This window comes from Microtus oregoni, unplaced genomic scaffold (genome assembly GCF_018167655.1).
Source record: "Microtus oregoni isolate MIOR12 unplaced genomic scaffold, Mior012 000019F_ref0000042, whole genome shotgun sequence".
NCBI lineage: Eukaryota > Metazoa > Chordata > Mammalia > Rodentia > Cricetidae > Microtus > Microtus oregoni.
In genome coordinates, this window is record NW_024543078.1 from 13,727,024 (window position 1) to 13,738,306 (window position 11,283).

General features: G+C 45.8%; 1 pseudogene; it reads left to right on the forward strand.

Moving 5' to 3' along the window:
• Window positions 1-6,149: 6,149 nt before the first annotated feature.
• Window positions 6,150-6,268, forward strand: LOC121459924 (annotated as a pseudogene).
• The last annotated feature ends 5,015 nt before the right edge of the window (window positions 6,269-11,283 follow it).

Sequence of the window (11,283 nt, forward strand, 5' to 3'; positions counted from 1 at the left end):
AATGTAATCCAGTCGAATTCTGACATCCAAGAATACTGGAATACAAATATGATCATCTCAAGGTAATTTGTAAAGTTATGAAAAGCAAAACCAAAAGCAACAAGCCACATTTTCAAGACACTATAGTTTAAAAAATATTTCCTAATGTACATGAACAGTAGACCACTTATGTGATGGGAATCACATTCTGTACATTGTAGGTGAAAAACAGGTGTCACCAAATAAAAGCACAATAGAAGAGGACTGACAACGTACTGTAATTCCTGGTAAGATGATTTCATTTCTCTGGCCTGCCTAGATACCTGCATGGATATATATGTACAAGACTAAAAACAGAAAAACTGACATCACAGTTATAGATAAAATAAATCTTTTTTTATTGCGAAAAGAAAAAAAACATAAACAAAAAAACAAGTTTTCACCTCCCCCCAGCCTCCCATTTCCCTTCCCCTCCTCCCACCCTTCTCCCCCTCCTACCACCCTTCTCCCCCTCCTCCCATCCTTCTCCCCCTCCCCCCACTCCTCTCCCCCTCCCTCTCCAGTCCACAGAGCAGTCCGGGTTCCCTGCCCTGTGTTAAGTCCTAGGTCCTCCCCCTTCCGTCCATATCTAGGAAGGTGAACATCCAAACTGGCTAGGCTCCCACAAAGCCAGCACATTAAGTAGGATCAAAACCCCCTGCCATTGTCCTTGGTGTCTCATCAGCCCTCATTGTTCGCCATGTTCAGAGAGTCCGGTTTTATCCCATGCTTTTTCGGTCACAGTCCAGCTGGCCTTGGTGAGCTCCCCGTAGATCAGCTCCACTGTCTCAGTGGGTGGGTGCACCCCTCGTGGTCCCGATTTCTTTGCTCATGTTCTCCCTCCTTCTGCTCCTCATTGGGACCTTGGGTGTTCAGTCCAGTGCTCATGTGTGGGTCTCTGTCTCTATCTCCATCCATCACCAGATGAAGATTCTATGACGATATGCAAAATATTCGTCAGTATTGCTCTAGGATAGGGTCATTTCAGGTTCCCAATCCTCAGCTGCCCAAGGAACTAACTGGGAACCTCATCTTGGGCACTAGGGAGCCCCTCTAGGGTCAGGTCTCTTGCCCACCCTAAAGTGGCTCCCTTAACTAAGAATTGTGGTTCCGTGCTCCCCTATCCACCTTTCCTTTATCGCAATTCTCCTGTTTCCCAGGTCCCCCCTCCTTCCCTTCTACCTTTTCTCTCCCCATCTCCCCTTACCCCCATCCCACCCCACCCCCAAGATCCCATTTTCTCCCCGGAAATTTGGTCTACTTCCCTTAGCGAAGAGGACAACTATATGTTTTTCCTTGGGTTCACCTTCTTCTTTAGCTTCTTTAGGTTCACCTATTGTAGACTCCGTGGTCCTTATTTATGGCTAGAAACCAATTATGAGTGAGTACATCCCATATTCATCTTTTTGGGTCTGGGACACCTCACTCAGGATAGTGTTTTCTATTTCCATCCATTTGCATGCAAAATTCGAGAAGTCATTGTTTTTTACCGCAGCATAGTACTCTAGCGTGTATATATTCCATACTTTCTTCATCCATTCTTCCATTGAAGGGCATCTAGGTTGTTTCCAGGTTCTGGCTATTACAAATAATACTGCTATGAACATAGTTGAACAAATGCTTTTGTCATTTGATAGAGCATCTCTTGGGTATATTCCCAAGAGTGGTATAGCTGGGTCCAGGGGTAAGTTGATCCCGAATTTCCTGAGAAACCGAAACACTGACTTCCACAGTGGTTGCAAAAGATTGCATTCCCACCAGCAATGGATGAGGGTACCCGTTCCTCCACAGCCTCTCCAGCAAAGGTTATCCTTGGTGTTCTTGACTTTAGCCATTCTGACAGGTGTAAGATGATATCTCAAAGTTGTTTTGATTTGCATTTCCCTGATTGCTAAGGAAGTTGAGCACGAGCTTAAGTGTCTTTTGGCCATTTGAACTTCTTCTGTTGAGAATTCTCTGTTCAGTTCAGTGCCCCGTTTTTTAATTGGGTTAATTAGCATTTTAAAGTCTAGTTTCTTGAGTTCTCTATATATTTTGGAGATCAGACCTTTGTCTGTTGCGGGGTTGGTGAAGATCTTCTCCCAGTCAGTAGGTTGCCTTTGTGTCTTAGTGACCATGTCCTTTGCTTTACAGAAGCTTCTCAGTTTAAGTAGGTCCCATTTATTCAATGTTGCCCTTAATGTCTGTGCTTCTGGGGTTAAACATAGGAAGCGATCTCCTGTGCCCATCTGTTGTAGGGTATTTCCCACTTTCTCTTCTATCATGTTCAGTGTGTTCGGGCTGATATTGAGGTCTTTAATCCATTTGGACTTGAGTTTTGTGCACGGTGAGAGATATGGGTCTATTTTCATTCTTCTACAGGTTGACATCCAGTTGTGCCAGCACCATTTGTTGAAGATGCTTTCTTTCTTCCATTGTATACTTTTAGCTCCTTTATCGAAAATGAGGTGTTCATAGGTTTGTGGGATAAAATCCGGGTCTTCTATACGATTCCATTGGTCGACTTCTTGTTTTTATGCCAGTACCAGACTGTTTTCATTACTGTAGCTCTGTAATAGAGTTTGAAGTCAGGGATGGTAATGCCTCCAGAAGATCCTTTATTGTATAGGATTGTTTTGGCTATCCTGGGTTTTTTGTTTTTCCATATAAAGTTGATTATTGTCTTCTCCAGATCTGTGAAGAATTTTGATGGGACCTTGATGGGGATTGCATTGAATCTATAAATTGCCTTTGGTAGAATTGCCATTTTTACTATGTTGATCCTCCCAATCCAAGAGCAAGGGAGGTCCATCCATTTTTTGGTATCCTCTTCAATTTCTTTCTTCAATGACTTAAAGTTCTTGTCAAATAGATCTTTCACTTCCTTGGTTAGATTTACCCCAAGATATTTTATGCTGTTTGTGGCTATCGTGAATGGTGAAGCTTCTCTGATTTCCCTCTCTGCTTCCATATCCTTTGTGTATAAGAGGGCGACTGATTTTTTGGAGTTGATCTTGTATCCTGCCACATTACTAAAGCTGTTTATCAGCCGTATAAGTTCTTTGGTGGAGTTTTGCGGTTCGCTTATGTACACTATCATATCATCTGCAAATAACGAAAGTTTCACTTCTTCCTTTCCAATTCGAATCCCCTTGATCCCATTATGTTGTCTTATTGCTATTGCTAGAACTTCAAGCACTATATTGAAGAGGTATGGCGAGAGTGGACAGCCTTGCCGTGTTCCTGAGTTAAGTGGGATGGCTTTGAGTTTCTCTCCGTTTAATTTGATGTTGGCTGTCGGCTTGCTGTATATAGCTTTTATTATATTTAGGTATGACCCTTGTATCCCTAATCTCTCCAAGACTTTTAACATAAATGGATGTTGAATTTTGTCAAATGCTTTTTCAGCATCTAATGAAATGATCATATGGTTTTTTTCTTTCAGTTTATTTATATGCTGGATTACATTGATAGATTTTCGTATGTTGAACCAGCCCTGCATCTGAGGAATGAAGCCTACTTGATCATAATGGATAATTTTTCGGATGTGTTCTTGGATTCGATTTGCCAGTATTTTGTTGAGGATTTTTGCGTCGATATTCATGAGTGAGATTGGCCTGTAGTTCTCTTTCCTGGTTGAGTCTTTGAGTGGTTTTGGTATCAGAGTAATTGTGGCTTCATAAAAGGAATTTGATAATGACCCTTCTGTTTCTATATTGTGGAATACATTAAGGAGTATAGGTATTAGGTCTTCTTGGAAGTTCTGGTAGAATTCTGCATTGAAACCATCTGGTCCTGGGCTTTTTTTGGTAGGGAGGTTTTTGATAACAGCTTCTAATTCTTCGCGACTTACAGGTCTGTTTAGATTGTTCACCTGGTCCTGGTTTAGTTTTGGTAAATGGTATTTATCTAAAAAAGCGTCCATTTCTTTTACATTTTCCAGTTTTGTGGCATACAGGCTTTTGTAGTAAGATCTAATGACTCTCTGAATTTCCTCTGTGTCTGTGGTTATGTCCCCCTTTTCATTTCTGATCTTATTAATTTGCGTGTTCTCTCTCTGTCGTTTGATTAATTTTGATAGGGGTTTATCAATCTTGTTGATTTTCTCCAGGAACCAGCTTTTTGTTTCATTGATTCTTTGAATTGTTTTCTGTGTTTCTATTTTGTTGATTTCAGCCCTCAATTTGATTATTTCCAGTCTTCTACTCCTCCTAGGTGAGTCTGCTTCTTTTTTTTCTAGAGCTTTCAAGTGGGCTGTTAAGTCTCCAATATGTGCTTTCTCTGTTTTCTTTAGGTGGGCACTTAGTGCTATGAACTTTCCTCTCAGGACTGCTTTCATAGTGTCCCATAAGTTCGAGTATGTTGTTTCTTTATTTTCATTGAATTCCAGGAAGACTTTAATTTCTTTCTTTATTTCTTCCTTAATCCAGGTATGGTTCAGTAGTTGACTGTTCAGTTTCCATGAGTTTGTAGGCTCTCTGGGGGTAGCATTGTTGTTGAATTCTAACTTTAATCCATGGTGATCTGATAAGACACAGGTGGTTACTAATATTTTTTTGTAACTGTGTAAGTTAGCTTTGTTACCAAGTATGTGGTCAATTTTCGAGAAGGTTCCATGAGCTGCAGAGAAGAAGGTATATTCTTTCCTCTTTGGGTGGAATAATCTATAGATGTCTGTTAAGTCCATTTGCTTCAGTGCCTCCACTGACCACATGCAGAGACCAAGGCCCAAGTTCCAAGTTCCCTAGGAACCATCCACCCAGGAGCATCTTCCATGCTGGCCAGCTTGCCATTCTCTCCACTTCTCTGCGCAGTGCAGGACTTCATGGGAGGCTTCTGCAATGGGGGACTGGGTGGCCCTGCTGGAGAAAGGGGTGAGGCTTTGGAGTGAGTGGGCATGGGGCAGAACTGGAAGCCTAGGTGTTGGCATTTCATTTCCCAAAAAAGAACCAAGGAGCCTCCTGACTTCTGGCGCATGTGCATGCCTGTGCGAATATGCACACAAGTGCACCTGCACACAGTCTCTCTAACCCTGTCCCAGACTTTTGGATTCCTTGATTCTTGTTGAGCACTGGTGGGGGGGGGGGGGGAGGAACCGCAATAGAGGAGGAGGACGAGAAAGAGGAGGAGAAGGAAAAGGATGAGGGAGAGGAGCCGGAAGAAAAGTAATAGAAGGGAGAGGAGGAGCAAGTGAAGGAGTAAGAGTTTGAGGAGGAGGAAGAAGAGGACAAGCAGGGGGAGCCTATAGTTCCCCAATGATGAGAGGCTAGTGCCTAGGGACAAAGGGATCCATCCAGGTACCACAGTAGAGAACCTGCAGGACAGTGGAGGCAGTGGCAGGTCCTGGGACAGAACTGTGTTGTGCTATCATCCAACGTCCTTGCCTGCACCTAATTGGGCACCTCCCCTGGGAACTTGTGGTAGACGCTGCCAGAAAAGAAAGCTGCCACAATGCAGCCCCGGCAGGACCTCGAACTCCTCATCTCATCCCATCCCACTACACAGCCCCGACCCCTGCTCCCAACCCGGGTGGCCACCTTCCTACCCCAAACCCCATGCTGCCTTCACTGGGGACAAAAATTGTTACAGGATGGAGGAGGGCTCTCCCATGCCCAAAGGCAAAAGCTGCCTACCAGGCAACAGGCCTCAGGTTGGGGTGGTTGTACAGCTGGGGTCCAAAGGGAGTCCATGCCCTGGAAGTTACCTGAGGCCCTGTCAAATCTGACACCAGTGGATTCCCCACCAAGGGAGCCAGATGTGTGCACAAACTGGACCACAGGCCCAGGGCAAGGGAGGAGCTGGTTTGTGGGCCAGCAAACCTGCCAGGGGCTTGGTTGGGGCAGGGTGAAGGTGCCAGGTGAGGAACAGAAGACAAGGGACCAAAGGGAGAGAATGTCCGTTGATAATGGTGACAACTTTTGGCCCTGTATCCTGGGTCCCAGCTCGGGCATAGTGCTGAGGAGAGCCTTGCTAGCAGGTGGGCAGGTGGGTTGCCTAGAGCAGCCTGGTGTGGCTTCAGACAGGTCAGGGGTGGAGTGTTGGCTGGGCTTGGCTGGACTAGGTGGCCAAAAGAGGCGTTGAAGGTCATGAGGGCAGGTGTGGGGGCAAGGAAAGCAGCAAGCTCTAGGGCTCATGCAGCGTAAGTTGCCTCTTTCTATGGCCATACCATCCTGAATGTACCCTATCTTGTCTGATCTAGGAAGTCAAGCAGAGTTGGGCCTGGTTAGTACTAGGATGGGGGACCACCTGGGAATACTGGGAGCTGTAGGCTTTTATTTTGGCCATTTTTTCTTTTTGGTCTTCTGTGGGCCGAGGGCCAGCCTGGGCCAGACCAGGCCACCTCCATTTTTACCCTGGAAAGAGGGCCCACCCACCTCTGACAAAGTTCAAAATCTAACCAGGCATGCAGCAAACCTACAGAGGAAAAACCCCAGTGGGGAATCCCAGGGCCAAGGAAGGAAGCTAAGAATCACAAGGTAGAGGCTGTGTTGCGTGACACGCAGCCCAGGCCAGCCTCTAAACTGACCACATTCATGGGACACACAGCATAGCACTTGGCTCCCCAGCTCCATAGTTCCACAGGCAGGTGGGTAAGATTGGACTCTTGCTCCCCTTGCACTGGGGACAGACAGACTTGGAATGGAATGTAACCAGTATTTTAGAATAATTACATTACTACTACATGACAATGAATGTTCTCAAAACATGCACAGAGTGTTATTAAGTTGCAGACTGTGTGTTGACTGGTTCTGAGATGACCAGTGGTGATAGAGTGCCGGTCATGTGACAGAGCTGTTACCAAGCTGCTGTGGAGCAGGGTAGCCTAAGTGAGTGTGGATGCAGAGATAGGGGGCATAAGCCCTGACATAAGCTTGCAGGCTCCTCTTACACACTGCTAAGGCCATTTAGGGGACAGTTATGTCATCTCCAGCAATCTGATTGGAAGCATCTGATTGGAAGTCCTGCCAGGACCAGGCAGGCTGTGAGGCTTTGGAGCAGAATGCAAGGTGGCCACTGTCCAGGCCTCACTGGGGAATGGCAAAGGGGCAAAATGAAAGCTGAGCTGGGATACATGCCAAAGGCCAGGGACAAGGCGAGCAGGAGCGGCCAGCTAGGGTTGGACTCCTAGTTCTGTGCCCACACTCACCTAGGGTACCCTGCCTGCTGCACTGCAGCTTGGGGAGAGCTCCGACACATGACCCACACTCTGACACCACTGGCTGTCTCAGAACTAGTTTTCAAATGTTATTATTTAAGAATATTCACAATCTGTGCATGTTTTGAGAACATCCTTTGCCATTTCTCAGCACTGTAATGATATACTCTAGATTATGAGTTACTTGCCATGCAATTATTCTATTATCTTGACGTGCCTGTCAAGCTATCTCTAAATATTTGCACTGATGCTATTGCTGTCATTTGCTACTTGTCCTGGAACAAAACTTGACTTTTACAGTAGATAAGAGTATTTCAGAGAGTCATAATCATTGGCATAGTCCTTAAGAACAAGTAACCTCGGCTGTGTCATACATAGGTATTCTTGTCATTAACAGGAAGGCTGAGACTATCACAGAAAATAGGGTGCAGAGAAAACTAGAGTCATCAAAGGAGTGGAGTGTAGCAGTTCCTCTGAATTGAAACATTGTCTCATTGAAGGAGCTCCTGAGACTTAGTAAGGAAACAACCTTACAAGTCCAGGGGAGCTGAGTCAAGAGTCACAAGGGCCCTGCCCAAGCTTCTGGAAGTTGTAAACAACTTCTGATGGGAACATTGTCTGAGCAGCTAAGCTTCCTGGAGGAGATTCTCCAGCCTGGGGAGCTTCCTGTATGTCTAGCAGAGAACTCCAAGGCTACAACATTCATGAATCATCATTCCCGCTGTGGTAGACTTTCTGGTGACACGGCAATATTTAAATCATCCCAGCTCCTGTAAGCAACCCTGACAAACTCCTTGGTTCTTCAAGTTGAACTTTTATGTAACCATCATTTTATGTATTATTGGTCCTGGTATTGACACAAAGATATGTGTTTCCTGACTCACCAGGTGGTGTGATCTAGCTGCCTTCTCTCCCCCTGACTAACAGCTAAACTTCCTTGTCCTCTGTAATCAACAAGGATGTTTGTGTTCTTTCTAACAAGTGGTTTTCCACATAAGCATTCCCAGTACACAGATGCCCTGATCTTGATGTCTGGCTGCTTAGCATGTCTCCGCAAGCTTCCCTACATTGAAGTCTCTGTATCCGAATCCGGGTATCCCATGCCAGTTTCGGCATCCAAGCCGCACTGGCGTGGCACCCAGGAACACACACAACATATGCCATACATCTTTTTTCCTCACTTTAAGAGATTAGTTTTCCCCTTAAGTTTTCAGTCTAAAGTAAATGAGGAGGAAAGACAAGGCCAGAATTTTAAAACAGCAGTCTACCCTTAGTTTTGTTTTTACTTAATGCGATTTAGTTAATCCCAGTCATTTATGTACCAAAAGTAAGTTGAAAACTCTTAAAAAAAGTTCATAGTTTATTTTAGTGCTCCATAGACTCATTTACTATGGGGACCAAAAGTTATCACGTTTGTTGGTGGAAAGAATGAAATCAATTAATAATTATTTATTTATGATCACCCAGGTAGAGACAAAACACTTTATTCTACAGTCTTTACTAATTGAAAACCTTGATTTTGTAAAGTTCATTTCAAAGATCTTAGATACTATTGATGATCTCATTAGATAGGTAAATCAATTTCATTATATATTTATAGCTCATAGCCTAGATTAATTGCATGACAAGTAAGTCATAGTCTATAATATATAACTACATTGCTAGGGAATGGCAAATAATGCTCTCAACACATGCACAGATTGTCAAGATTATTAAGTAATTGGCTATGTTTTAATTGGTTCTGAGAAGGCCAGTGGTGTCAGAGTATGGTAGAGCTTTTACCAAGCTTCAGTGATGCAGGCAAGTACCCTAGGTGAATGTGGGCACAGAGAAAGTAGGCAAACCCTAGTTGGCCGCTCCTACTTGCCTTGTCCCTGGACTTTGGCATGTCCCCCAACATGTCCTCAGTGAATAAGGCATGGGACTTGGGGTGAGAAGGTGGGCATTTGGGTAGGGAGTAAAGGTGGGGGTGGGGTGAGAAGTTCGTGGCCCTACCTGGGCTACATTTTGGAAACTCACTTTTCTGGCAGCTTCTACCACAAGTTCCCAGGGGAGGTGCACAGGTAGGCACTAACAAAGGGGTTGATTGCTTGGGTCATCTGCCTACCAGTCTTCTGCCCCGGGCTGGAGTCAGGGTCCAGGCCCAGAAGTGTCCAGTCTTCCCTGCCTTCTCTCCCCTTCCTCATAGGGCACCCTCACACAACCTATGCCATACATCTTTTTTCCCTCACTTTAAGAGATTAGTTTTCCCCTTAAGTTTTCAGGGTAAAGTAAATGAGGAAAGACAAGGCCAGAATTAATGATGCCTCTGTCAGATTAGTTGGCCCACAAACCAGCTTCTCCCTTGTCCTGGGCTTAGGGTCCAGTGTACACATGTCTGGCTCACTTGGTGAAAAATCCACGGGTGTTGGATTTGAAAGGGACTCAGCAACTTCTAGGGCATGGACTGGCTTTGGACCCTGACTCTACCCCCAACCCCATCACGGGACTGTTGCCAGGTAGCCAGCTTTTGCCTTTCAGCAAGTGAGAGCCGTCCTCCTTCCTGCAGGCCATTTGTGTCCCCGGAGGAGGAGGCATGGGGCTTGGGGTGGGAAGGTGGGCACCCGGGTTGTGAGTAGGGGTGGGGTGGGGGTGTGGTGTGGTGTGGTGGGATAGTGGTGGGACAAGGAACTCAAGGCACTGCCCCGACTACATTGTGGCAGATTTCTTTTCTGGCAGCATCTACCACAAGCTCCCAGGGGAGATGCCCAGTTAGGTACAGGCAAAGACGTTGGATCACATGGGACATCCTTCCAGACAGGGTAGACACCGTCCTGTAAGTGAACTACTGTGGAACCTGGATGTAGTGGGTAGTCCCTAGGTGCTAGCCTCTCATCATTGGGGAACTGCAGGCTTCTCCACCTCCTCTTCCTCTTCCTTCTCTTCTACTTCCTCTTCCCCCTGCTCCTCCTAATCTATCCTGGCTTTCCCCTTCTCATGGAGAATCAAGAAAACCCAAAGACTGGGATTGGGTTAGAGAGATGGTGTGCATGTTCACAAGTGTGCATATTCACCAAGGCTTGTGCATGCATGGGAGATCAGGAGGATACTTGATTTCTCTCTTTGGAACTTGTAATGCAAGCTCCTTGGCTTCCAGTTCAGCCCCATATCCAACCATACCCACACCCCTAGCCCCATCCCATCACCATTGGTGCCATCCAGTCCCTCATTGTGGATGCCTCCCTGTGAAGCCCTGTACTACACAGGGAAGAGGAGAGAATGGCAAGCTGGCCATCATGGAAGATGCTCCTGGGCAGTTGGTTCCTAGGGAACTTGCAACATGGGTCTCGGTGCTTTCTGTTTGTGGTCAGTGGGGGCATTGGCAGGTCCTGGGACAGAACTATCTGGGGCTAACTATCCTTATTCCCAATGGGAATCACTGCACCCCCACCCACCACTTTTGCCATCAAGGAAGACTCAAGAAGGTGTTGTAGGAGCTGCGGACCTCTTCCCACAGCCTGGCTCCCGGCCGCCTGGCTAGCTTATGCCCCAAAATAACAACACACAAACTGTATTCATTTAAACACTGCCTGGCCCATTTCTATTAATGTGTGTAGCACCGAGGTGCACTTACTGGGAAGATTCTAGCCTACGTCCATCCTGGGTCGGAGCTTCATTGCGTCTGCCCGGGAGAGGGGAGCATGTCGTCTGAGCTCACTTCCTCTTCCTCCCAGCATTCTGTTCTGTTTACTCCACCCACCTATGTTCTAACCGATCAGGGCCAAGCAGTTTCTTTATTACTTAACCAATGAAATCAACAGATTGATATATGACACTCCCACATCAATGAAATGTGCAGGCAAATGGTTGGAACTAGAAAAAAAATCATCCCGAGAGAGGCAACCCAGACCCAGAAAGACAAACATGATATGTACTCACTTATAAGTAGACATTAGGTAGCTATTATTAAAGGGTAATCCATTACTATCCACAGACCCAGAGAACTTAGATAAAGAAGAGATGTCTGGGGATCATGGTTCTCACTGGGAAGGGGTAATAGAATAGATTTTGTGAGTGCACTGGGGGCAGGTGGGGATGGGAACTAGAGGAATCAGGTGGGGGAGGGAGGGAGGAACAGAGGAGGAGAGTAT